The sequence below is a fragment of the Loxodonta africana genome, chromosome 1, assembly GCF_030014295.1.
Source record: "Loxodonta africana isolate mLoxAfr1 chromosome 1, mLoxAfr1.hap2, whole genome shotgun sequence".
Lineage (NCBI taxonomy): Eukaryota > Metazoa > Chordata > Mammalia > Proboscidea > Elephantidae > Loxodonta > Loxodonta africana.
In genome coordinates, this window is record NC_087342.1 from 61,915,215 (window position 1) to 61,941,375 (window position 26,161).

Sequence of the window (26,161 nt, forward strand, 5' to 3'; positions counted from 1 at the left end):
GAATATCAAGTGTTAAGTGATATTGTTCTTAAGGCAAAAAAGGACGGGCGAAGGCAGGGGATGAATGTAAGTGGTGCACTACCTTGAACCTCATTGGGCGGATCACAGATTTTCAAAGGGCTTTATGAAGTTGCTCAGCTCCAGAACTCCAAAGACCACATTCTCTGTCTCCTTTCTACAAGCGTGCAGATCTGGGGGAGGGGTCTGATTGTGTGCGCTCTGGGGGAGGGAAGGCACCAGAGAACCGGCACTGCTCTCCGGAATAAACAGCAGGGGGAGAGGCTTGGGCGCACGCGGGGAGGCGGGGAGCGCAGGCTGAGCGGCAGGCGGGCGTGGGGAAGGGCCGCCCGGTGGATGAGGAGGCCGGCAAGTGGCGTGAGGCACGGAGGAGGGGGCTCGAGACGCCTCGAGGGGCTGGTAGCTAGGAGACCGGAATGCCTTTGATACCTGAAGCTGCGGCCTTGGGAAGCTGACAGCGGAGCCTGAGCGAGGCGCGCGCGCTCACGGGAGCCCTGCGCCTTTCTCCGGGATCTCTCTGCTTCTTTTCTCAGACCTCGGACGCCAGGTAAGGAGGGTCTCGGGGTACCTCCCTCACACGAGTGCTGCTGCCAGGACTAACCATACAAGGTGCGGGTTCGGCCGCCCCCAGGCTGTCATCTCCTTCTCCCTCCCTCGCTCCTTCTCCGAGTCCCCTCGGCGCCCGGCCGGCCCGCAGGGACTCCAATCCTCTGCAATCCTGCTTTCTGCTCCGCTGCCCGGAGGACTCCCGCCTCTTCTCCACCTTGCAACCCTCACTTTCTCCGCTTCCGGAAGGGCAGCCCCGGAAACCTGCGCCCCGGGCTCTGGAGGAACAGCTAATGGGGAGAAGCAGGAGGTCCTCCACCCTCTCAAGGTGTGAAGTGCCAACACTCAGACGCACCGATTCCCCCTACCAAACCCAAACCAAACCCGTTGCGGTCCAGTCGATTCCTACTCCTAGCGGCCCTGTTGGACAGAGTAGAATTGCCCCATAGGGTTTCCAAGGAGCGGCTGGTGGATTCGACATGCCGACGTTTTGCTTAGCAGCCGAGCTCTTAACTACTGCGCCACGGAGGTTGTCACCTCTTCCTCTTCCACTTTGTTTTGCTTGTTTCTGTTACTATACGAACTTTGGAGGGAGAATATTGACTCTTAACCAGGGTAAATGTGCCACCTTATTTTTTCTGTCTGCACCAAACAGTAGGTTGATTCTTTGTTTTTGCTTATCCTTCGTTTAAATTAAATGCTGTAGTAAGTTTACAAGGTATTCTGGGTGACTGCGGTGCTAGAACTTCGTCATTGCCTAAAGCAGTAACTCTTAGGCAGGAGCTGAGGGAAAAAACCCGGGCTTCACTGCTCAGGTTCTGATTCAGATCTGGGAGGTGTAGGCTCGTGTATGTTTAAAGAGCACCTCAGGTGACTGTGATCAGCCCTTCCCCCATAACCACTTGAAAGTATCTGTAGGGTCCCCGCTGGAACGGAGGTGGGGGCACGCGACTGTTGGTAAGCATCCCTGGAAATGGAAGTGTGAAGCAGAATAAAACCTGGGTGGGAAGAAGATTGAATTTCCTAAGGTGGTTCCCCACAAATTGATGAATTTCGTGCCTTATAGTTGGTTCCAAGACTGCAATTTTGGGAATGGAAGGCTAACTTTCGGTGGAAGCTCAGATATAGGGTGGGGAGAAGTACTTCTAAGAGCCCTGGTTAAAGAGTTAGCTTTTAAACATCAATTTGTAAAATGTCAGAATTCCTGCACAAGTACGCTGGCTATTAAGAGGGCTGAGGCCTTTCTCCTGGGAATCAGAAAATCTTCCTTCTCCGCCTCCAGTTGACAGACTTCCTGCCAGTGATCTAATGCAGGCCATGGGTGTTTTTGACATGTTGCTTACTTTAATGCTGAAGACCTAACTGGCATATTATCTCTAAAACCAGAGGGAGGAATTATGATATTAATTACTCTAGATCCTGTTTACACTCCTAATTATTAGAATCAAGCTCCTCTACCCAGAACTGATTGAAAGGCGGTGTCTGTAATTACTTAGATGAACACAAATACTGTGTTTCTCCATTTTGTGCTTGCCATAGATGTGCGTCTGCTTTTCATATATGTATATGATAGATATGTACATATACATGCAAAACAGAAGATGCTTTTTAATTAAAAACATTAAAATGGTTCCTATATATGTGTGTGTGTATACACACATACATACATAGGAACCATTTTAAGTACCTAACAAATGATCAGAGAATAACTACCAGGGGAAATAAATCTTTTTATTTGCCAGTATTTTGGAAAATTGAGGTGAAGGACTAATTTTTTCAAAATATCGTAAACAAACCCTGTTGTCGAGTCGATTCTGACTCATGGAGACCCCATGTGTTGCAGAGTAGAACTGAGCTCCATAGGGTTTTCTTGGCTGTAATCTTTTTGGACGCAGATGGCCAGGCCTTTCTGGGTGGGTCCAAACCATCCACCTTTCCATTAGTAGATGAGCACAAACTGTTTATGCCACCCAGAGACCTCAAAAAAGAAAAAAGTTCATAAAGTAGGAATAATATTAAATCATGAGTTTCTTTTTATGGGATGAGATGCCTGTTATAAAATAGAAATGATATTCAGTACCTGCTTTCAAGGATATTAAGGACAAGCAGGAGACTGTGCATATCCAACTATTGAAGAACAGGATCACTGTATAGCTATTGAGCCAACATGATTGTTTTCCTGGCCCACTATTCTTTCTAAAATTAACGTTCCCCCCAGAAAAATAGTGCAGACGCCCATGATTCAGCCAACCAAATCCAGAAAATACAGTGTTTGAATTTTAAAGGTGACCTTAATTCATTCCTCTAGGTCTAGTTTTTGCAGCCTATGCCACAAAATATGCAGAAATATTAATTGCTTGTTGACCTTGCAAAGCATTGGCTTAATGAGGGGAATTAGGGATAAAGTACAATATTATTTTAGGAATTTTATTGGTTTCAGCAAAACTATTAGCAGTATTTCCCTAAGATTTGTGTGTGTATGTACACTGTGTCTGGGACTTGCATAATTATGTATATACATGTAACACATGTTTTTAATAGGAACCCACAATATTTTTCTTTGTGGCGGAACACTGTAAGCATTAGGTTTTGATTACTTTTTCATGGGAATTTTAATATGACAGAACTAAAAGCTTCAAGGAAATAATTCCATAAAGATCTATTTGGAGCGCGAAGGCTTTTTCAATAAAAGATGTTTGAAGCCCTTAGTCTGTGTGCTAAACCTACGTGGAGCAGTCCTTTGTGAGTGGGTAAGGGTGGCAGATCCCGTGCTGGCAGCCTCAGATAGTGGATGATTAGACGCTGCCACTCTTCTCCAGACCTTTAATTTGGTCTGTAACTTGATGCTTCACTGACCCTACACTCTCCCTGCCAGGCTAGCTCACAGAGGAATTGCTAGCACTCTGAATTGAAATTTTTTCCCCCTCCCATCAATTAGAACATCTTTGCCTACGTTGCAGAATACAGTTACATTTTTAGTTCAGTAATCTAAGAAATACCTTTGGCCATGAATACAGTAGCTGTAGTGTAGCGCAGGGGAGCCCTGGTGGTACAGTGGTTAAGAGTTCAGCTGCTAACCAGAAGGTTGGCAGTTCAAATCCACCAGCCACTCCTTGGAAATCCTATAGGGCAGTTCTAGTCTATCCTATAGGGTTGCCATGAGTCAGAACTGACTCGAGGGCTCCTAACAACGTAACAACAACATGAGTCTTACTATTTCCATATATTTGAATCAGGGGAATATTGATATAGCAGGATGAAATATAGCAATTTGCAATGTGAGCTACACTAAAGAACCCAAACCCATTCCTGTTGAATGAAACACTGCCCAGACCTGTGCCATCCTCACAATTGTTGTTATGCTCGAGCCCATTTTTGCAACCACTGTGTCAGTCCATCTCGTTGAGGGTCTTCCTCTTTTTTTAATGACCTTCTGTTTTACCAAGCATGATATCCTTCTCCAGGGACTGGTCCTTCCTGATAATATGTCTAAGTTACGTGAGACGAAATCTCGCCATCTTTACTTCTAAGGAGCAGTCTGGCTGTACTTCTAAGACAGACTTGTTCCTTCTTCTGGCAGTCTATGGCATATTCGGTATTCTTTGCCAACACCATAATTCAAAGGCGTCAGTTCTGCTTCGGTCTTCCTTATTCGTTGTCCAGTTTTTGCAGGCATATGAGACAACTGAAAATACTATATATAGTCTTCAAGGTGACATCTTTGCTTTTTAACACTTTGAAGAGTCTTTTGCTGTATATTCCCCCCATGCAATACAGTCATTTGATTTCTTGACTGCTGCTTCCATGGGCGTTGATTGTGGATCCAAGTAAAATGAAATCCTTGACAACTTCAATATTTTCTCTATTTGTCACGATATTACTTATTGGTCCAGTTATGAGGATTTTTCTTTTCTTTATGTTGAGGTGTAATCCATACTGAAGTCTGTGTGTAATCTTTGATCTTCATCAGCAAGTGCTTCAAGTTCTTTTCACTCTCAGCAAGCTAGGTTGTGTCATCTGCATATTGCAGGTTGTTAATGAGCCTTCGCCAATCCTGATGCCTCATTCGTCATCATATAGTCCAGTTTCTTGGATTATTTGCTCAGCATACAGATTGAATAAGTATGATGAAAGGATACAACCCTAATGAACACCTCTACTGATTTTAAGCCATGCAGTACCCCTTTTCTGTTCAAACAACTGCCTCTTGGTCTATGTACAGTTTCCACATAAGCACAATTAATTGTTGTGAAATTCTCATTCTTTGTAATGTTATACATAATCTGTTATGATCCACACAGTTGAACACCTTTGCATAGTCAATAAAACAGATAGAGTATTAAAATTGGAAGGGACTTTAGAATTCATCTAGATTCTAATCATTTCTTTCTACAAATAGATATTAAAGTCCTCATAGTCTCAGTCCAAACTTTGAGAATGGACATTAAATTCTATGTTCTTTTCCAGGATTTTGTTTATTTGAAAGGAATTTATATACAAGGGAAACGCTGGTGGTGTAGTGGTTAAGTGCTATGGCTGCTAACCAAAGGGTCAGCAGTTCGAATCCGCCAGGCGCTCCTTGGAAACTCCATGGGGCAGTTCTACTCCGTCCTATAGGGTCATTGTGAGTCAGAATCAACTCGACGGCACTGGGTTTGGTTTGGTTTTTTTTTGGTTATATACAAGTTCAGTAATGTTAGCAACGGCAGCAAAAGGTTGCAGATCTTAGCTAGATTTCCAATGAAACTCAAAGTGTGATGTGAGAGGCAAATATAGGTCATTTATAAAGACAGTGAATTACTCTAAACTAGCATCCTATGCTTTTCCTTACATGGGCGGGGACTACTTCAACTGGCTGAGAGAAGAAAAGGAGTACAATAAGACAGATGGATGTATAGAAAGAGGAATAGGGTAATGGGGTGTGTGAAGAGCATGGCTTACTAAATCAGCAAGCCGTTCAGGAATATCTAGCCTCAGACCCTTCCCTGGGGATTTAAGAAAGAAATTATTTTATTTTTGTTGTTGTTGAGAATAAACACCACAGAACATACACCAATTCAATTTCTACATGTACATGTCAGTGACATTGATTACATTCTTTGAGTTGTGCAGCCATTCTCGCCCTTCTTTTTGCAGCTGTTCTTCCTCCATTAACATAAACTCAATGCCCCCTATATTTCCTATCTAATCTTTCAAGTTGCTATTGGTAGTTTGATTCTATATGGGTAGATCTTAAAAAAGTTCAATGTTCAAGACAGATATTCTATGCTAGTTAAGCTAAACTACTGTTTTTTTTTTTCCATCCCCATTTGTCCCCTCCCTTGTAACCATCAAATATTGTTTCTTTTTGTATATAAACCTTTTCATGAGTTTTTACAGTAGTGGTCTCATATAATATTTGTCCTTTTGTGATTGACTTGTTCCACTCAGCATAATGCCCTCCAGATTCATCCATGTTATGAGATGCTTCACAGATTCATTGTTGTTCTTAATCATTGCATAATACTTCATTGTGTGTATGTACCATAGTTTATTTATCCATTCATCTGTTGATGGGCATCTAGGTTGTTTCCATTTTTTGCTGTTATGAACAATGCTGCAATGAACATAGGTTTGCACATGTCTATTTGCGTGACGACTCTTATGTCTCTAGGATATATTCCTAGGAATGGGATTGCTGGATCATATGGTATTTCTGTTTCTAGCTTTCTAAGGAAGCACCATATTGTTTTCCAAAATGGTTATATCATTTTGCATTCTTACCAGTAATGCGTAAGAGTTCCGATCTCCTCACAGCCTCTCCAACATTTGTTATTTCTTGTTTTATTGATTCTTGCCAGTAATGCCCAGGTGAGATGGTATCTCATTACGGTTTTGATTTGCGTTTCTCTAATGGCTAGAGATTGTGAGCATTTCCTCATGTGTCTGTTGGCCGCTTGAATGTCTTCTTTGTTGAAGTGTCTGTTCATTTCCTTTGCCCATTTTTTAATTGGATTATTTGTCTTTTTGTTGTAGAGGTGTTGGATTTTGTCGTAGATTTTAGAGATTAGACCTTTATCTGATTTATAACAGCCAAATTTTTTTCTCAGTCTGTAGGTTCTGTTTTTACTCTTTTGGTGAAATCTTTTGATGAGCGTAAGTGTTTAATTTTTAGAAGATCCCAGTTATCTAGCTTATCCTTTGGAGTTTGTGTGTTGTTGGTTGTGGATTGTATCCTGTTAATGCCATGTATTAGGGCCTCTAACGTTGATCCTATTTTTTCTTCTATGAACTTCCGGGTTTTTGGCTTTATATTTAGGTCTTCGATTCATTTTTGAGTTAGTTTTTGTATATGGTTTCAGGTATGGGTCCTGTTTCATTTTTTTGCAGATGGACATCCAGTTTTGCCAGCACTGTTTGTTAAAAAGACTGTCTTTTTCCCACTTGATGGACTTTGACTACTTCTTGGAGATCAGGTGACCATAGGTGGTTCTCAGTTCTGTTCCATTGGTCAACGTATTTGTCATTGTATCAGTACCAGGCTGTTTTGACTACCGTAGCTGTATAGTAGGCTCTGAGGTCGGGTAGCGTGAGTCCTCCTACTTTATTCTTCTTCAGTAGTGTTTTACTTATCCGGGGCTTCCTCCCTTTCCATATAAAGTTAATGATAAGTTTTTATATCTCTTTAAAGAATGTTGTTGGTATTTGGATTGGTATTGAATTGTGTCTGTAAATCACTTTGGGTAGAATTGTCATTTTCACAATGTTGAGTCAACCTATCCACGAGCATGGTATGTTTTTCCATTTTTGTAGATCTCTTTTGGTTTCTTGCAATAGCGTTTTGTAGTTTTCTTTGTGTAGGTCTTTTATAACTCTGGTTAGATTTATTCCTAAGTACTTTATTTTTTTAGGGGCTATTATAAATGGTATTTTTCTCCTGATTTCCTTTTCATCGTTCTCTTTATTGGTATACAGGAATCCAACTGAATTTTGTATGTTTATCTCGTATCCTGCTACTCTGCTGAATCTTCCTATTAGTTCCAGTAGTTTTCTCATGGAGTCTTTTGGGTTTTTTATTTATAGTATCATATCATCCGCAAATAGGGAGAGTTTAACTTCTTCATTACCAATTTGGATGCCCTTTATTTTTGTTTCTTGCCTTATTGCTCTAGTTAGGAATTCCAACATAGTGTTAAATAGGAGTGGAGATAAAGGGCATTCTTGTCTTGTTCCTGTTCTCAAGGGGAATGTTTTCAGCCTCTCTCCATTAAGAATAATGTTGGCCATTGGTTTTGCATAGATGCTCTTTATTACATTGAGAAATTTTCCTTCTATACCTATTTTATTGACAGTTTTATCAGGAATGGGTGTTGGACTTTGTCAAGTGCCTTTTCTGTGTTGATCAACATGACTGTGTGATTCTTTTCTTTCTTTTTATTTATGTGGTGGATTATGTTGATAGGTTTTCTAATGTTGAACCATCTCACATACCTGGTATGAGTCCTACTTGGTCATGGTGTATTTTTTTTTTTGATATGATGTTGAATTCTATTGAAAATTTTTTGTGTCTATATTCACGAGAGATATTGGTGTGTAATTTTCTTTCTTTCTTTTTTTTTTGGTGGCTTTGCCTGGTTTTGGTATCAGGGTTATGCTGGCTTCATAGAATGAATTTGGAAGTATCGCTTCCTTTTCTATGTTCTGAAATAGTTTGAGTAGTACTGGTGTAAACTCTTTTCTGAATGTTTGGTAGAATTCTCCAATGAAGCCATATGGGCCAGGGCTTTTTTTTGTTGGGAGTTTTTTAAATTACCTTTTAAATCTCTTCTCTTGATATGGGTCTGTTCAGGTTTTCAACATCATTTTGTGTTAGTTTGGGTAGGTAGTGTGTTTCTAGAAATTTGTCCATTTCCTCTAGGTTTTCAAATTTGTTGGAGTGTAGTTTTTCATAATACTCTGTTACGATCCTTTTTATTTCAGTTGGGTCTGTTGTAATGTCCCCCATTTCATTTCTCATTTGAGTTATTTGCATCCTCTCCTGTTTTTCTTTTGTCAGTTTGGCCAGTGGTTTGTTGATTTTGTTGATCCTTTCAAAGAACCAGCTTTTCATTTTGTTGATTCTTTCTATTGTTTTCCTATTCTGTATTTTATTTATTTCTGCTCTGATCTCTATTATTTCCTTTCTTCTGGTTGCTGTGGACTTCTTTTTCTGTTCTCTTTCTATTCGTTCAAGTTGTGTAGCTTATGTTTTGATTTTGTCCCTTCTTTTTTGATGTGTGCATCTATTGCTATAAATTGACCTCTGAGGACTGTCTTTGCTGTGTCCCAAAGGTTTTGGTATGATGTGTTTTCATTGTAGTTTGATTCTAGGAATTTTTTGATTCCATCTCTGATTTCCTGTATCACCCAGTGATTTTTAAGCAGGGTGTTATTCAGTTTCCATGTAACTTATTGTTTTTTTTTTTCCTTACTCTTCCTGTTGTTAATTTCTACTTTGATGGCATTGTGGTCAGAGAATATACTTTGTATTATCTCAATGTTTTGGATTTTGTTGAGGGTTGCTCTATGACCTAAGATATGGTCTATTCTGGAGAACATTCCATGTGGGTTGGAAAGGAATGTGTACTTTGCTGCTGATGGGTAGTGTGTTTTATGTATGTCTATGAGGTCAAGTTGGCTGCTTGTGCTCTTTAGCTCTTCTGTATCTTTCTGTTGAGTTTCTAAATGTTCTGTCCTACTATTATTGTGGAACTGTCGATTTCTCTTTTCAGTGCTGTTAGAGTTTGTTGTATGTATTTTGGAGCCATGTCATTGGTGGGTGGATGTTTATTATGGTTAAGTCTTCATAATGGGTCAACCCTTTAATCATTATATAGTGCCCTTCTTTGTCTTTTATAGTAGATTTTGCTTTAAAGTCTATTTTATCTAGGAGTAGTATTGCCACTTGTGCTCTTTTTTGGTAGTTATTTGTTTGATATATTTTTTTCCATCCTTTGATTTTTAATATATTTACATCGTTGTTTCTAAGGTGTATGTCTTACAGACAGCATATTGATGGATCCTGTTTTTTTATCCATCCTTTCACTCTGTGTCTCTTTATGGGTGCATTTAGGCCATTTATGGTCAAGTAATTATTGATAGGTGCGGGTTTATTGCTGTCATTTTGTAGTGCTTTTTTTGTGCTTTGTTGCTCTTACTCTCCTGTGCTGCGTTTCTTTTGTTTGTGGATTTAAAAAAAATTTCTTTTTCTTTTATTGAGACATTATGTTTTTCTTCTTTATTTTGGTGAGTAGTTTATAAACTTTCTTTGTGGTTATCTTGAAATTTACCCATATCTTCCTAAGTTTGAACCAGTGTATTATTACTTGGTATTGCCTTGCCTTCCTCTCCATTAGAAAGTTCTATACCTACCCCCAATTTTATTGTTCTGATGTTGTTGTCATTTACAGATTAACCTTTCCAGTTCCCTGTTTTAATTCTTTTGGGTTTGGAGTGTTTGATAGTTCATTTGCTATGTTGGAATCTGGCTGGTACAATCTTGTGTCCTAGATTCAGGCTGTGGTCTGATGTTGTTTGTTCTCAGGCTGAAGGACTCCGTTTATTAATTCTTGTAGGTTTGGTATGGTTTTTACGTATTCCCTTAATTTCTGTTTATCTGGAAATGTCCAAATTTCACTATCATATTTGAACAAAAGTTTGCAGGATATATTATTCGTGGTTGGCCACTTTTTTCCCCAAGGTTTTATATATATGTCATCCCATTGCCTTCTTGCCTGCATGGTTTCTGCTGAATAATCAGAGTTAGTCTTATTGTTTCTCCTCTGTATGACTTTTTGTTTTTCTCAAGATGCTCTCAAGATTTTTTCTTTGTCTTTGGTTTTAGCAAGTGTGATTATGATATGCCTTGGTGTTTTCCTTTTGGTGTCTTTCCTATGTGGGGTTCTTTGAGCTTCTTGGATGGTCAGCTTTCCATTCATTCATGATATTAGGAAAGTTTTCTGTCAGCAGTTTTTTATTGATCCTTTCTGTATTTTCTGCTTTCTTTCCCTGTTCTGAAACTTTGATCACTCATAAATTTTTGCTTTTGATTGTATCCCACATAGCTCTCAGGGTTTCTTCATTTTTCGTCATTCTTTTTTCTGATTTTTCTTCATAGTTGTAGCCAAGCGTTTGTCTTCAATTTCACTGATCCTGTCTTCCATCATTTCAAATCTGCTCCTTAGACCCTCTATGACACTGTCCATTTCTGAAATCTTGTTGTTTATCTTTTGGATTTCTAATTGTTGTTTTTGTATGATTTCTAGTTGTGAATTTATTTTGACATTTTGTTCCTGTATGATTTTCCTGAATTCTTCCATTTTTTTGTCTGTATTTTCCATGAATTTTTCTGCCTTTTCCACAAATTTATCTGTTTTTTTTTTTTTTTTTTTCGCATTTTTGTCTGCTTTTTGCTTCAACTCTTGGACAGCTTTGAATTCCCTGTCAGGTAGTTCTAGTGCCTTTTTTTCTACTGGAAAGTCATCTGGTGTTTTATTTTAGATGCCTACTAGACCGATCCTGTCCTGTTTTTTTAAATATGTTTTGATATTGTCTGCTGTCTTCGGGATATTCAGTACTTATTTTCTTCATTTCTTGATTGTAGATTTGTTTTGTTATCCTGTTTTTTTGTTTTATTTGGTTATGTCTGAGTAGACAGGCTGTGCATTCTTTGTTGTTTGCTTGTCTGTAGTCACCATAGTTTTCACCCCCTTTCCAATGGGTGGGGCCAGTCACTCAGGTATGGTGCAGTAGGGCAGGTCCAGCTGAAGGGAAGGGGCTGCAATGAGTTGTTTGTGGCACATACTAGGGGTGACAGAGCAGCCAGGAATCAGTGATGGGCAAGTTCCAGTAGGCCATGCCTGTGCTGCACAGAAGTGTGATGTTTAGTGTGCATTACAAGTAGACAGGAAAGAGGGGGGAGGTTGTGATGAATGGAGATAATATGAGTATGGGAAAGAGGAGAGAGAAACAGGTGCCAAAAACAAACAAAGGGGGAAAAAAAGAGTGCAAAGGGAGCTTGCCATTGGAGTGGAGAGATGAGAAACTGAGAAATGGAGAATAGCAAAAAGGAAAATAAAGAAAATGGGAAAAAGAAAAAAATAACCAAATAAAAATTTGGTAAAAAAGAAGAAAATAAAAACCCTCAGGGGTGCCACCAGTGCAGCCACAAAGACCAGGGAAGCCTCCCAGGCTGTGCAGTATAGCCTGGCTAGAGGAGGTATAGATGTCACACAGCACCAGGTATTCAGGAGACAGGAAAAGAAGGTACGTATAGACAGATGAGAACTGAGAAATGAGGAACCACAGAAAGGGAAAAAGAGAGAAGAAGAAAAAAAGCAAGCAAGAAAGAAAAGAAATGCCCCTAGGGATCTCACCTACATGGCTGTGCAGATTGGGGAGTGGCTCCTAAGCCGTGCAGTGCCGCTTGGCTAGAAGGGGCTCCCAAGTGTAAAAAGAAAAAGAAAACAAACAAACAAAACAAAACAGTACAAAGCAAAAGAAAACAAAACAAAATAAGAAAAGAAAAAAAAAAAAAACAGGGATCCCATAGCATGGTGTCGTGGACCTGGGGAGTAGTTTCCCAGTCAAGCGGGGCTTCACAGCCTTTTCTGAAGAAGATGGCACATGGAGCCAGGTGTTCGGGAGAAAGGAGGGGGAGGTGATGGGAGGCACAGAAGAAACCAAAAGAGACGGAAAGAAGCAATGCCATCTCAGGGACCTGGTCAGTGTGGGTGGGGTGAATCCAAGCAGCCTGGGGCAGAAGCAGTTGCCTCCTGGCCAAGAGACTATGGTTGGCGGAAAGGAGAGGAGGCCGAAGGGGGATGGGAAGAAGGGTGGGGGTTAGGAAAGCATATATCACTTGTTACTGGGTGCTCTGTCTCCTGCTGGGAACTTCGTGAAGCTGCTTTCCCGTACTTCCTGCCCACCAATCTGCAATGTGGGTGTGGTGAATCCAAGCAACACAGACACTGCACTTCCCGGCAGGCCAAGCCACCACAGCCAGCCAGGAAGCTTGGAGGTAGAGCAGCGGGGAGAGGGTGGGGGTGGGAAAGCCTGTATCACTGGTTACCAGGCACTCTGTCTCCTGCTGGGAGCTCTGTGAAGCTGCTTTCCCATGCTCCCTTGTCAGCTGATCTCTGACAGGAGTCCAAGATGGCGAATCTGTGCTGTGTCAGCTGATAAGGAACCTCTGCAGGTACCTCTGATTGCTCCTGTCCTGTGAGCTTCTCATTCCATTCGGTGTTTGGCTGAGTTCTTTATCTCTTCATTTGACACTTCGGGTTCCAGGAATGATGTTTGTCTCTGTTTTACATAGTTTTTCAGGGCTTTGCCATGGAGGGACGGCATGGTGCTTCTGTCTATGGTGCTGTGTTGGCCCTTTTGTTTGTTTTTGAGAAGCCCTTTTGGCTTAAGGTTTAAAGGTTATCTCAGGGCATAGGTTCATCCAGCATCCATGGCTCCAGAAATTCTGGATCCTATGAGAATTATAATTCTAGTCTGCCCTTTCCCCATTGTAATCAGTGTCATGGATTGAATTGAGTACCCAAAAAATATGTTTGTCAATTTAGCTAGGCCATGATTCCCAGTACTGTGTGATTATCCATCATTTGGCCATCTGATGGGATTTTCCTGTGTGTTGTAAATCCTATCTCTATGATATTAATGAGATGGGATTAGCAGCAGTAATATTAATGAGGCAGGACTCAATCTACAAGATTGACTTGTGTCTTGAGCCAATCTCTTTTGAGATATAAAAGACAGAAGAGAGCAGAGAGATAGGGGGACCTCATACCATCAAGAAAGCAGTGTGAGGAGCAGAGTGTGTCCTTTGGACCCAGGGTCCTGCACAGAGAAGCTCCTAGTCCAGGGGAAGATTGATAAGAAGGACCTTCTTCCAGAGCCAACAGAGAGAGAAAGCCTTTCCCCTGAATTTGGACATCTAGCTTACTAGACTGTGAGAAAATTAATTTCTCTTTGTTAAAGCCATCCACTTGTGGTATTTCTGTTATAACAGCACTAGATAACTAAGACATTCAGAATTCTTGTATAGAATCTTTGATCAAAACGTTCAGTAATGGTAGCCGGACACTCTCCAGTTCTTTTGCCTTTGCTAGAGATTTAAATCTGAAATACTGGAAGCAATTATGGGAGGTTCTAGCCCTCAGAATCAGTTGCCATTGAGTCAAATCCGACTCATGGTAACCCCATGTGTTTCAGAATAGAGCTGTACTCCCTAGGGCTTTCAATGGCTGAGTTTTCAGAAGTAGATTGCCAGGCCTTTCTTCCAAGGTGTCTCTGGTGGACTCAAACCTCCAACCTTTCAGCTAGCAGCTGAGTGCGTTAACTATTCCCATCACCCAAGGACTCCTATTGTCCTCAAAAAACCAAAAACCAAAACCAAAACCAAACCCATTGCTGTCAGGTCGATTCCAAGTCATAGTGACCCTACAGGACAGGGTAGAACTGCCCCATAAGGTGTCTAATGAGTGCCTGGTTGATTCAAACAGGCAGCCTTTTTGTTAGCAGCTGCAGGTCTTAACCATTATGCCACCAGGTTTTCTCCAAGTCCTACTTAATTAAGTTTTGCCTTTTGGAAACAAAACTTCTTGATGATTTTATCTTTCAGGATCTGTCTTCCCAAGATTGTAGTTTTGTGAGATTTTTCTTTTCTCTCTAGTTATAATTTATTCTGATATATAGGTGGGAAGAAGATTGAACTCGATCTTAAAAATATATATATATATATATATATAAAAAACCTAGTACTGCAACTCACTACCATTTACTGAGGTACTTTACATATATTGAAGCCCTGGTAGCACAGTGGTTGAGAGCTACAGCTGCTAACCCAAAGGTCAGCCTTTCAAATTCACCAGCTGCTCCTTGGAAACCCTATGGGGCAGTTCTACTTTGTACTATCAGGTCACTATGAGTCAGAATCGACTCGTTGGCAATGAGTTTTACAGAGCCCTGGTGGTGCAGTGGTTAAGTGTTTGCCTGCTAACCAAAAGGTTGGCAATTTGAACCTATCAGCTGCTCCTTGGAAACCTGATGGAGCAGTTCTGCTCTGTCCTATAAGGTAGTTATGAGTCGGAAACAACTCAGTGGCAATGGGTTACATATATTAAGAAAATATCTTCACAGTCCTAACAGGTAGCCATTATTCTCCCCTTTATATAGATCTGAGATTCAGAGAAGTTTAGCATGTTGATCGAGGGTATATACCACTTTCAACAGCTGACACTGCTTCCTTGACTTGTACATGCTGTTTAGACTGAGTCTGTAGACATGATATGCTCATTTTGGGATACCTGACAAAGTCCCTAATTCTGAAAAACTTTTTAAAGTCTTCATATATTTTTATATTTCAGGTTAGGTTTATCCGGTATGTGGAGCTCAATATTTTTACATTGATTTTAATGATAAAGTCATCTATCACCACCACCACCAGTAGACATTGAGTTGATTCCTACTCATGGGGAGGGCTAGGTTAAGACAGGTAAAGGCCCCAAACCATGATAATCTATGGTGCCCTTCCTCTGCCTACTCACATATTCAAATAGGATATGTGAGTTATACACACACACACATATATGTATGTATATGTATCTGTGTGTATGTCTTTGTTATCCATGATGCAACTTTTTTAAAAATGTGACTGTAATTTGGCAATTTAATGCAAAAGTGGCATATGCTATTTTAGTGGAATGAGATGAACTGGATTATAAAATTTTAGTGGATGCAGGGTGCTGAAATTTTTATTATATACTACATTTTCTACAAAAAGAATATTCCACATACTCTATCTACAGCAAAGAAAATGGGTCAGTGAACTTAGTCGTTTCGACAATCAGTGTAAAATTCTGTTATCTCCCACAATGAAAAATTAACTTTCACCAATTTTGCTTACAAGAGCTCATACTTCAATTTTGATGCTTACTTCATAATAAATGCTATGCTCATAAATGAACAAATGAAAAGATGTCGTAAAAGAAAATTTAATGATCAGAAAACAAATATAACAGTAAATTACTATATTTTTCAGATGGACCTATCTCTAACATGTTATAATTAAAATAATTTCTTTTTATTCTTTGCTCTTACAAATTCTTCAATGATTTCATCACAATTTAGCTTCCGAACAATATCTACTTCCGTAATAATAAGGATAAGGAATTGAATCTTTCTTTTATTGTTATTGTACACTGAGGATTTAAAAAAAAACATTTTTTTTTTGTTTTTTTTAGGGACAGAAATGAGTGTCCTGTTGTAAAGTTTCTGATCATTAAAGTTAGGAATATATACAAAGCAGTTTCAACACTGGGAAATATTCACTGTGTTTTATCTTCTATTATGGAATCATGCACACCTACATGAGGAAAATTTGTCTTTCCCGAATCTGTAAACTTAGTTCTCATGTAAGAATGAAGTTGTCGCACTTCTCTGTAACAGTTTGCATTTAAGTCGTCAAGATAAGCCTGTACTAATTTCTTGGAAGCCTTCATGCACTCTTCCTCAGTTATATCCACATTGTTTAAGAAGGAAAATTCCATTTGAAAGAACTTCATATACTTTCTACCTTCTTTTCATGCAAGAGTCAATGTGTAGTATGGGTTTACATGAAATTGATCTCTGGCACTCGATGATACTTCTGGAGCACTTCTGTCATTTACTTGTTTCCTTCTAATGCTTCTGTGATGGTGAACTGCTTGATAATCTGTATGCAACAGTATTCGTTTCGTTGTGTTTTCAGAATCTCTTAAATTTTGTAAATACCTTGTTAATGACTGGTAGAGATCTGTGCATGCCTTTAAATTTACTTCTGAATCTTGGAGAGCTTGATTCATCTGATGAAAATGCTGCAATATATTATTCCACTGTCTTAGGCTGGGTTCTCTAGAGAAACAATACCAGTAAAACATATAAATATATATATATAGAGAGATTTATATCAAGGAAATGGCTCACGCGGTTATAGAGGCTGGAACGTCCCGAGTCCATGGGTCACGATAGAGGCTTCTCCTGATGCACGTAGCCACAGGGGCTGGCGATTAGCAGGTTGGAAAGCAGGGCTCTTGCTCACAGGCTGCGAGGATTGTCGAATTCCAAGATTGGCAGGCAAGACCGAAGGTAAGCTGCTAGCTCAAGTCCCAAGAACCAGAGGCCAGATGAACAGGAGCCAGCTGCAGGATTCAGAACAAGCAAAAGCCCACAAGCTTTGCCGGAATATCTATTTATATTCAATGTGGGCCACATGCCCAGGGAAACTCCCTTTCTACTGATTGGCTGTTCACAGCAGATCCCATCATGGAGTTGATCAGATAATATCAAATCTCAGCATGGAAGGATCACGCCATCATATGACTATCAAACCACCGAGGATCATCATGGCCCAGCCAAGTTAACATACAACCTTAACCATCATATCCACATAACCAACATAAATTCACACTCTAGTGTTTGCATTTTGTTGGTGATATTTTTCACCTTCACTTTTGGTATCTCCTTATTGTGTCCGGTCTTCCATGATATCTTCTAAGGCATCTAGAATCTGAATGTATGATTCCAGAATTGCTCTCGTTGCTACAGCATGCACTTTCCCGCGTGTATTAGAAATGACATTTTAATACTTGCTCATTGCCTAAGTATGTTTTAAGAACTGAAGGCAGCAAAAAATGTGTAGAGTAAATGAGCAGTAGAAAAAAAAATCAGCTGCTTCTGGACAACAATCTACTTTGCGATGTCCTACAAGATTAAGTGAATGCACAGCACATGGTATGAAAATGGCATATCCATTATGTTCTAAAATTTTCTGTTGTATGTCCTTATAATGCCCTGGCATATTGGCAGCATTGTCATAGGACTGGCCTCTGCACTTAGAAAAGTCAGTTTTGCAAACTTCACATAAATAGTAAAGTACTTGATCTGCAATTTCTTCACTGTTGTTGTTGTTGGGGGCCGTCGAGTCGGTTCCGACTCATAGCGACCCTATGCACAATGGAACGAAACACTGCCCGGTCCTGAGCCATCCTCAGAATCATTGTTATACTTGAGCTCGTTGTTGCAGCCACCGTATCAATCCACCTCGTTGAGGGTCTTCCTCTTTTCCACTGACCCTGTACTCTGCCAAGCATTATGTCCTTCTCCAGGGACATCTCGCCATCCTTGCTTCTAAGGAGCATTCTGGTTGTACTGCTTCTAAGACAGATTTGTTCATTCTTTTGGCAGTCTATGGTTTATTCAATATTCTTCGCCAACATCACAATTCAATGGCGTCAGTTCTTCTTCGTTCTTCCTTATTCATTGTCCAGCTTTCACATGCATATGATGTGATTGAAAATACCATGGCTTCAGTCAGGTGCACCTTAGTCTTCAAGATGACATCTTTGCTCTTCAACACTTTAAAGAGGTCCTTGGCAGCAGATTTACCCAGTGCAGTGTGTCTTTTGATTTCTGGACTGCTGCTTCCATGGCTTCCATGGCTGTCGATTGTGGATCCAAGTAAAATGAAGTCCTTGACAACTTCAATCTTTTCTCCACTTATCATGATGTTGCTCATTGGTCCAGTTGTGAGGATTTCTGTTTTCTTTATGTTGAGGTGTAATCCATACTGAAGGCTGTGGTCTTTGATCTTCATTAGTAAGTGCTTCAAGTCCTCTTCACTTTCAGCAAGCAAGGTTGTGTCATCTGCATAATGCAGGTTATTAATGAGTCTTCCTCCAATCCTGATGCCAGCTTCTCTGATTATTTGCTCAGCATACAGATTCAATAGGTATGGTGAAAGCGTACAACCCTGACTTGCACCTTTCCTGACATTAAACCAATCAGAATACCCTTGTTCTGTCCGAACAACTGCCTCTTGATCCATGTAAAGGTTCCTCATGAGCACAATTAAGTGTCCTGGAATTCCCATTCTTTGCAATGTTACCCATAATTTGTTATGATCCACACAGTTGAATGCCTTTGCATAGTCAATAAAACACAGGTAAGCATCCTTCTGGTATTCTCTGCTTTCAGCCAGGATCCATCTGACATCAGCAATGATATCCCTGGTTCCATGTCCTCTTCTGAAACCAGCCTGAATTTCTGGCAGTTTCCTGTCAATATACTGCTGCAGGCATTTTTGAATGATCTTCAGCAAAATTTTTTCACTAGTATGACTTTTAAAGTTAGTAAATGTGATAAATCCCTCAACAGGTTTTCCATCTGTTGGAGATACATATCTTAATACGTAGCTGATCTGTATGAGAAAGATGAGGATTGGAACCTACAGACAAACTGAAATATTGAGTTATACCTATTTCACTGAAAATAGTTGATCGAACGTTGTCACTTAAGTTTATTCTTCACACGTTGTTTTAGATATACAATGGGTTGTCCTTTCCTGTGTTACTATATTTTGAGATGTGCCCTGCTAAAAATGGATCAAACTGAGCAACAAGTTCAAGTAAACTCCCCAAATTTCCATTTTATGGGGACTCAAACACTTCACTTCTTCCTTGAAATGATAGTCCACATTCAGCAATTGTTATAATGACAGCAACAACGCATTGCAAAAAAACTTTCCAATGCTGACATTCTTCATTAATTTGTGTTTACAGTTCATGAGTTAAGCCAAAACCGTATCTTTGATTTACATATGATAACATACAATCTCAGTGAATTGAACTGTGTTCACGTTTATCAGTCATGTCGAGTTGCACCAATCACTAAATCCATACATAGCAAATCAAAAATTAAATTATTTAGGACTGAATAGTTTGCAAACAAAACAATATACAGAGCTGACTGATGGAGAATACAGTAGCCACTCCCTCTTATAATTTTCATCCTTAGCTTTGCACCCTAGAACTATATTCTGACTACAGAGCCTTGTTTGGTTACCATCCAGAAATTCTCAACATAAATTTTCAAATGGCCCACTATAATGGTGACAATCATTTGGGCCTCTTTTGATTCAATAATTTCTATTATTAGAAGAAAAATGATTCCACAAAGCAGGATCTTTATTTCTGTTATTTATGGGGTCTGCAGATGCAACAATCTCAGATTTTAAATAGTTTCACATTCTACACCATTATTAATTTTTTTACTACAGCAAGAAATGGATACAAAATTTGGATCAAATTCTGTTATATTTGTATTGCTATTGGTAATTTCAGCACTAGCAGTACTAGTAAAACAATTTGCACCCATTAAACTTGAGCGTTCAACAGAAGTCTCTTCTGATTCATTACATTTTGAAAAGGAAGCTAGTTTTAGAATTGTCCTTAGGGATTCACAAATCCTTTTCTTTTTATCTTTGGCGGAGCTTTCGTTTTTGCCCTCCGCTTAGTTTTGCCGTTTCATTTTACCTGGACATAAAATTACATCACTTTGTAATTTGATTCTACCGCAGCAAATAAATTTGAATAATTGAAAATAAATAAAATTTCTAAAACAAGTAAAATTTATGAAATAAAGTTTATATTTGACTTTGTACATTAGTGCAACAATTTATATTTGAAAATTAGTAAGTAAAAAAATAGATATGGAACACGTAATTTTGTTCTTCAGGGCTGAGATAGTGAAAAGAAATAGTACATACAAGACAGTCGGAAATAATTTCATTCGTTTGTTATACAATGTTTGTTGGCGGGAACTTTGCAGATCTCTACGAGTGTTTTTCCTCTTGAAATAATACTTAAAGCTTGCACCTCACTTTCCCTTCTTCGGGGCAGCGTCTTCACAGTTCATTGGACTACTGCTGATACCCAACGACGGGATGGAGCGGGTGAGACAGCGACCTCAAAGAGCGTGGTACAAACACTAGGGTATGCTCAATCTGGAGACACGTTTTGGTCCACTTTGCAGGACCAGGTAGGTCACTAGTCACGTGATTATAGTGCTGCTGGTGTGTTCTTAGGTGGTCAGTGGAGAGAATTGAATGTGAAGTTACACCTGATCGGTCTAAACTGAAAAGAAAAATATAATTGTTATTGTATACAAAACTTATAAAATGGTATGAATGGTATGAATTTCATTCAGTGCCCTGCCGGTTCCCTTCCACTGCGCCACTCGCTTTTCCTTGTGTCCTGTCTGCCTGGCGTCTATAGGTCTTTGCTTTGCACGTGCTTACCTTGCTTATTGGGTAATCCATCCCTGCTCATGGCAACCCCATGTGTTTCAGAGTAGAACTATGCTTCATGGGATTTTCTATGACTCTGGTCGTTTGAAGGAACGGTGCAGTGGTTAGGAGTTTGGCTGCTAACCCAAACGCTGGCAGTTCAAATCCACCAGGCGCTCCTTGAAAACCCTATGGGTCAGTTCTACTTTGTCCTATAGGGTCACTATGAGTCAGAACTGACTAGATGGCAATGCGTTTGGGTTTTTTTTTTTTTTTTTTTGTGCTCTTTTGGAAGTAGATTGCAAGGCCTTTCTTCCAAAATACCTCTGGGTGGATTTGAACCACTGACTTATTAGTAGTCAATGGCTTAACTGTTGACACCAACCAGAGATCCCATAAAGTCAACTACTACATTTAAAATACGTGTTCTAAAGTGGAATTAATTCTCAATAATCAAGATAAGTCTTTAAAAATTATTTTTTCTGATTTTATGAAATTTTGGTGATTATCTATAATATGACTAATTTGCTACACCTTTTCCATGAGTGAAAAAAAAAAAAAAAACTTTTTTTTTTTCCCCCATGAGTAGTTCTCTATGCTTGATGCCATGTCTTTCATGGTTTTTGGAAATTTTGTCTTCTAGTGCAGTCTTGCCAGAGCAGTTGTAAATTGAAATACATGTTTATCAGAATTTACTTTCTTTTCTTTCTCCTTTATATTAAGCTAGAATATTATGTTTGCTTAGTTTTGAAAGTATGTATGTAACGAGCCTATATTTTCCATGAATGTCATCTCAGGAGAGTAGAGAAGTAAAGTATAAAACATTTGTTATAAAAATGAGCATTGAGTCGGATAGGATTGTCATTGCTCTATAAAAAATATTTCTTACTATATCTGAGACAAATGTAACTACATAATAGTAGAAGTTTTACTTTGAGTTTCATGAATTTATACACTTTAATCTGCTTCTCTTTGCTTTTGTTGTTTAGTCTGCTTGATTACAATTAAGCCGTCTTCCACAAAGAGGTGAACAGTTGTCTCATTAAAGTCAAGTCGTGCAGCTTCTACCCCAAGAGAGAGTCTTTGAACCTGAAGAAGGCTTTCTTTCTCCTTTGTAACCATTCTCCCATTTCAGTTTCTTCCATATCCTCAAAGGCAGAGACTGGTTTCTAAATTAGTAGGTTCATAGAAAGTCTTCGCAAATGTTTTGAAGGGCTTCACTGCCAGGTCTAGTACATACAGCGCTTGGCTAGTGGCCATGCTCTTGGCACAGCCCGGCCTCCGGGCTGCAGCTTGTGAATATTGCCACAGGCAACTCAGGACAGTGTTTGCCCTCCCCAAGCCCCACCTCATCCCCACCCTGATTATTTAATTAGATGAGTATTTTCTTGGTGAGTGTGCAATAAGTGCCTCAAGAAATTTTGCTTTAAATTTTCAAGTAGGTTATTGTTACTTAATACTTATTTCCCGTAATATTTAATTAATATGGAATTTCTTTTTCCTTTTGAAAGTCATACTTTGCATTAAAAACCTACCAGTTGCCGTCGAGTTGACTCAGACTCATGATGACCCTGTGTGTGTCAGAGTAGAACTGCTCTCCATAGGGTTTGCAGTGCCTGTGATCTTTGGGAAGTAGATAGCCAGGCTTTTTCTTCTGAGGCACCTCTGGGTGGAATTGAGCCTCCAAGCTTTCAGTTAGCAGCCAAGCTTTTAACCATTTGCTCCACCCAGGGACTTCATTACTCTCCATTACACTTCCCGTTGTTTGCAGTTGTATACCCTCGATTCTGACTCATAGTGACCTACATAACAGGGTAGAACTGCCCCAGAGGATTTCCAAGACTGCAATTTTTAGGGGAACAGGTCACCAGGACTTTTCTCCACGAAGTGGTTGGTGGGTTATAACCTCTGACCTTTTCGTTTAGCAGTCGGCTCACAACCATTGTGCCACCAGGGCTACGTTAGCATACTTTAATACTTTACACTTTTAAAATGTTTGCTAGGAAAGCATGTGAGCAGAAAGATCAGAATGTTTGGAATATCATATATAAAATTGTTTATAGATATATTTTAAGTTTAAGTAGGCTTATTAAGAAAGGTTAAGGGCATGTCAGGCAATTGATTTACATTTTGTTTTGAGAAAATGCAGAGGAGTATAAAGATGAATATCAGAACAACCTCTAACCCCACCCCCTAGAGATAAGCACATCTAACATTTTGGTATAACTTTTCCAGTCTTTGAACTATGCATGTATCTATGTGTATGAATTGTGCTTTTGTTACAGAATTGAGATTTTTTTCTAGGCATTCTATTCTTTTACAATACTTTAAAAAATTAACAGTGTATCCTAAGAATTGCAAATGTTATTAAACATTTTTCCTTAGCTTCCAGACTATATAAATATATATATATTTGTTCATTTTCCCTCTAGTGCTTTAAAAGGGTATATATCATATTAAAAAATTCGCTACTGCTGCCTTTAAGTTTTATATATATACACTTGTTTCTCCTAACCAATGAAGAAGTTGTATCTTTTAACTTTCTCTTTGTAAGACAAAAAATTTGGTACATTTACTACTTCTCTTTCTCTAGCTTCCCTACTTCCCAGTTTTTGTTGATATAATCTGGGATTATTAAAATCAAATTTATTTTTATCATGGTCAATAAATGCTGAAATCATGTTATCTCCTAATTAAAGAATTACTTTTGTCATTTTCTTTAAAGCTTATGCCCATTGACAAAGCTTACTTAGATTTGATTCTCTTTAAATTGTTCCACTGCTTTCTATCAGCTCAATAATATTATAATTTCCCCATTCTTAAATTCCTGTCTTGACTAATTTAAGTAAGTATTCAAGTAATTTTTTTAGGAGGTCATGTGTAGCTGAGAATATATTCAAGAATTTTTTTTTTTTCCCACAAGCCCTTGTAGAGTAGGGAAAACAAACCAAACCCATTGCCACAGAGCCAATTCTGACTATAGCAGCCCCATGCATTACAGAGTAGAACTGTGCTCCATAGCATTTTCCTGGCTGTAATCTTTACGGGAGGAGTCCCTGGGTGGTGTAAATGGTTAACCACTCAACTCTTAGCCAAAGATTGGTGGTTTGAACCCATCCAGAGGTGCCTTGGGAGTAAGGCCTAGCGATCTGCTTCTGAAAGGTCACAGCCTTGAAAACCCTATGGAGCAGTTCTACTCTGCACACATGGGGTCGCCATGAGTCAGAATTGATTCAGCAACAGCAACATAGCTGTGATGAAAGAAGAGAACTCAAAAAATGAAACCCTGGGGGACGTAGAGGAGATATCAACTAAAGGAGACTGAGAAGAAGTGGCCAGAGTATGGGAGAAAGACCAGAGTAAGGTCAGGAATCAATGGGAATATGGAAATTTAAGATGAAAAGAACAGTAGTTATCACCAGGTAGGGTTCCCTGGGTGGTACACATGGTACATGCACTTGGCTGCTAACCAAAAAGTTGGTTCAAATCCATCCAGTGGCACCTCAGAAGAAAGGCCTGCTGATCTACTTCTGGAAAATCAGCCATGGAAAACCCTACGGAGCAAACTTCTACGTTTACACACATGGGGTTGCCATGAGTCAAAACTGGCTATATGGCAACTGGCTACTGGTTGGTTACCATCATGTATTATGAGGACAGAGATGTTACCACTGGGTTTGGCAGTTAGGAGGCCCATGTATCCTCAGCCACAGGCCATTTTAGTAGAGAGATGCAGGTGGAAGCAAGACTGCAGTTCAGTGATTACTGAGTGTAGGGAAGATAGAAGGTGTAAACAGCCACTAAAACACGTTTCTCCTAAGTAGCTTGTCATTAAACAGAAAGAGGAGGAATAAGTCAGCAGCAAGAGTAACACTCAGGATAGAGAAATTAGATTTGGAGGAATAGTATAATAAAAAAAAAAAAAATTAGGGACTGAAAATTTGCCAACTTTTAATTTTTTTTTTCCAAGTAAGGACATTAAAAACGCTACCATTCTCTTATCTCATAACAGAAAGAATATTTTAACAGTTAAAAAGTTGAACACTGTAGTAGCAGCGTCAGACCTCATCTATATCCACGAGGAGGGATGAGAATCAAGATCAACCCAACGCTGATTCCTATGAGATGGAAGTCAGACATACCTCCACTGTCCAATTTTTCACCATTTCCGACACTAGCTGCCCTTCCCATGGCATGCTGTACTTCTCTGCTGAGTTCAGTAATTTGCTGCAGTGGCTACACTGAACTCACAGACCATACTCATGAATATGTGGTTTATTAAGGAAGTAACAGGCTACAACTCAGGATCAGGATCAACTTGGAAATAACAGGATACAAGTCAAGAGACAGGGTATAGTTTGTCAATCAGGACAGCTTCCAGTCAGGACAGTTCTCAGTTCCTTCTTGGCCCAGGCTACAGGCAGGTGGCCTTATCTCTGCCGTGCCCACCACTGGGCCTTCTCTTGCCTGTGCTCACTGTTGGGCCTTCTCTTGGCCTCTGACCTTCTCGGGGAAGTGTCATAGCTCTTTAGTTCCACTGACAAGTACCCAGAGGTACCCCATGCTGCCAAAAAGCCTCCTGCCTGAATGTGTTCAGCTCTCTTTCTGTGGGTCAGCAAGCCCCCTGCAACCATCTAGCGCTGGTTGCCTGATTCCCACTGCTCATGCTGCTGCTCATGCTGCTGCACCATCTTGCACCATCACTTGCCATCTTCAGTGTTACAGCTCTCTCTCTTCTGGGTCTTGGAGGTTCTAAGCATAGGGACCCCAGGTCCAAAGGATGTGCTCCACTCCAGGCTTTTCTTGATGGTAATGAGGTCCCCCTCAATCTCTGTGCATTTGGCTCTTATGTAAGCCTCCTTCTGGTCAATTTCAAGTCATGGCCCTCCCACAAAGTGACCAGTCCTCTTGGTAGGCCACAGTCACTTAGTCATAGACCAATTTCTGCAAGGTCACATAATCCTCTTGGGTGATTTTACACACCCTATTTGCATAGTAGACTAACTAATTCCTTTACATGATTGTGCCCTAGCCAATCGTTTTGGCAGAAGTATAAACCCAAGGGCAGAAAGGCGATATGTAAGAGAAACCCATTACACTGCAAATAGATTAAGTTTTTGAAAGAGTCACTGTCTCAGATAGTTAATTTTTTCTTTTCCTAAGATGAATCTGAAAGCCCTGGTGGTATAGTGGTTAAGAGCTACCACTGCTAACCAAAAGGTCGGCAGTTCAAATCCACCAGGCGCTCCTTGGAAACTCTGTGGGGCAATTCTATTCTGTCCCACAGGGTTGCTACGAGTTGGAATCGACTTGATGGCAATGGGGTTTAAGATGTATCTTTTTCCCTGGGTTGAAGGTTCCTTCTTTTCTTTCCCTTCAGGAATCTGGCTTCTGCAATTATCTACTTTCTCAGTTATTTTCAGCCTGTTCTCTATTGACTCTCCCATTAGCGTATAATATGTTCCATTCTTC

General features: G+C 39.8%; 1 protein-coding gene across 1 annotated transcript in view; it reads left to right on the forward strand.

Moving 5' to 3' along the window:
* Positions 1-434: 434 nt before the first annotated feature.
* RNF144B (ring finger protein 144B) overlaps positions 435-26,161 on the forward strand; it is a 222,446-nt gene continuing 196,719 nt past the window's right edge. The window contains exon 1 of the mRNA XM_064281241.1: positions 435-565. The gene's annotated coding sequence lies outside the window, so the exon portion shown is untranslated. The remainder of the gene's footprint in view (positions 566-26,161) is intronic.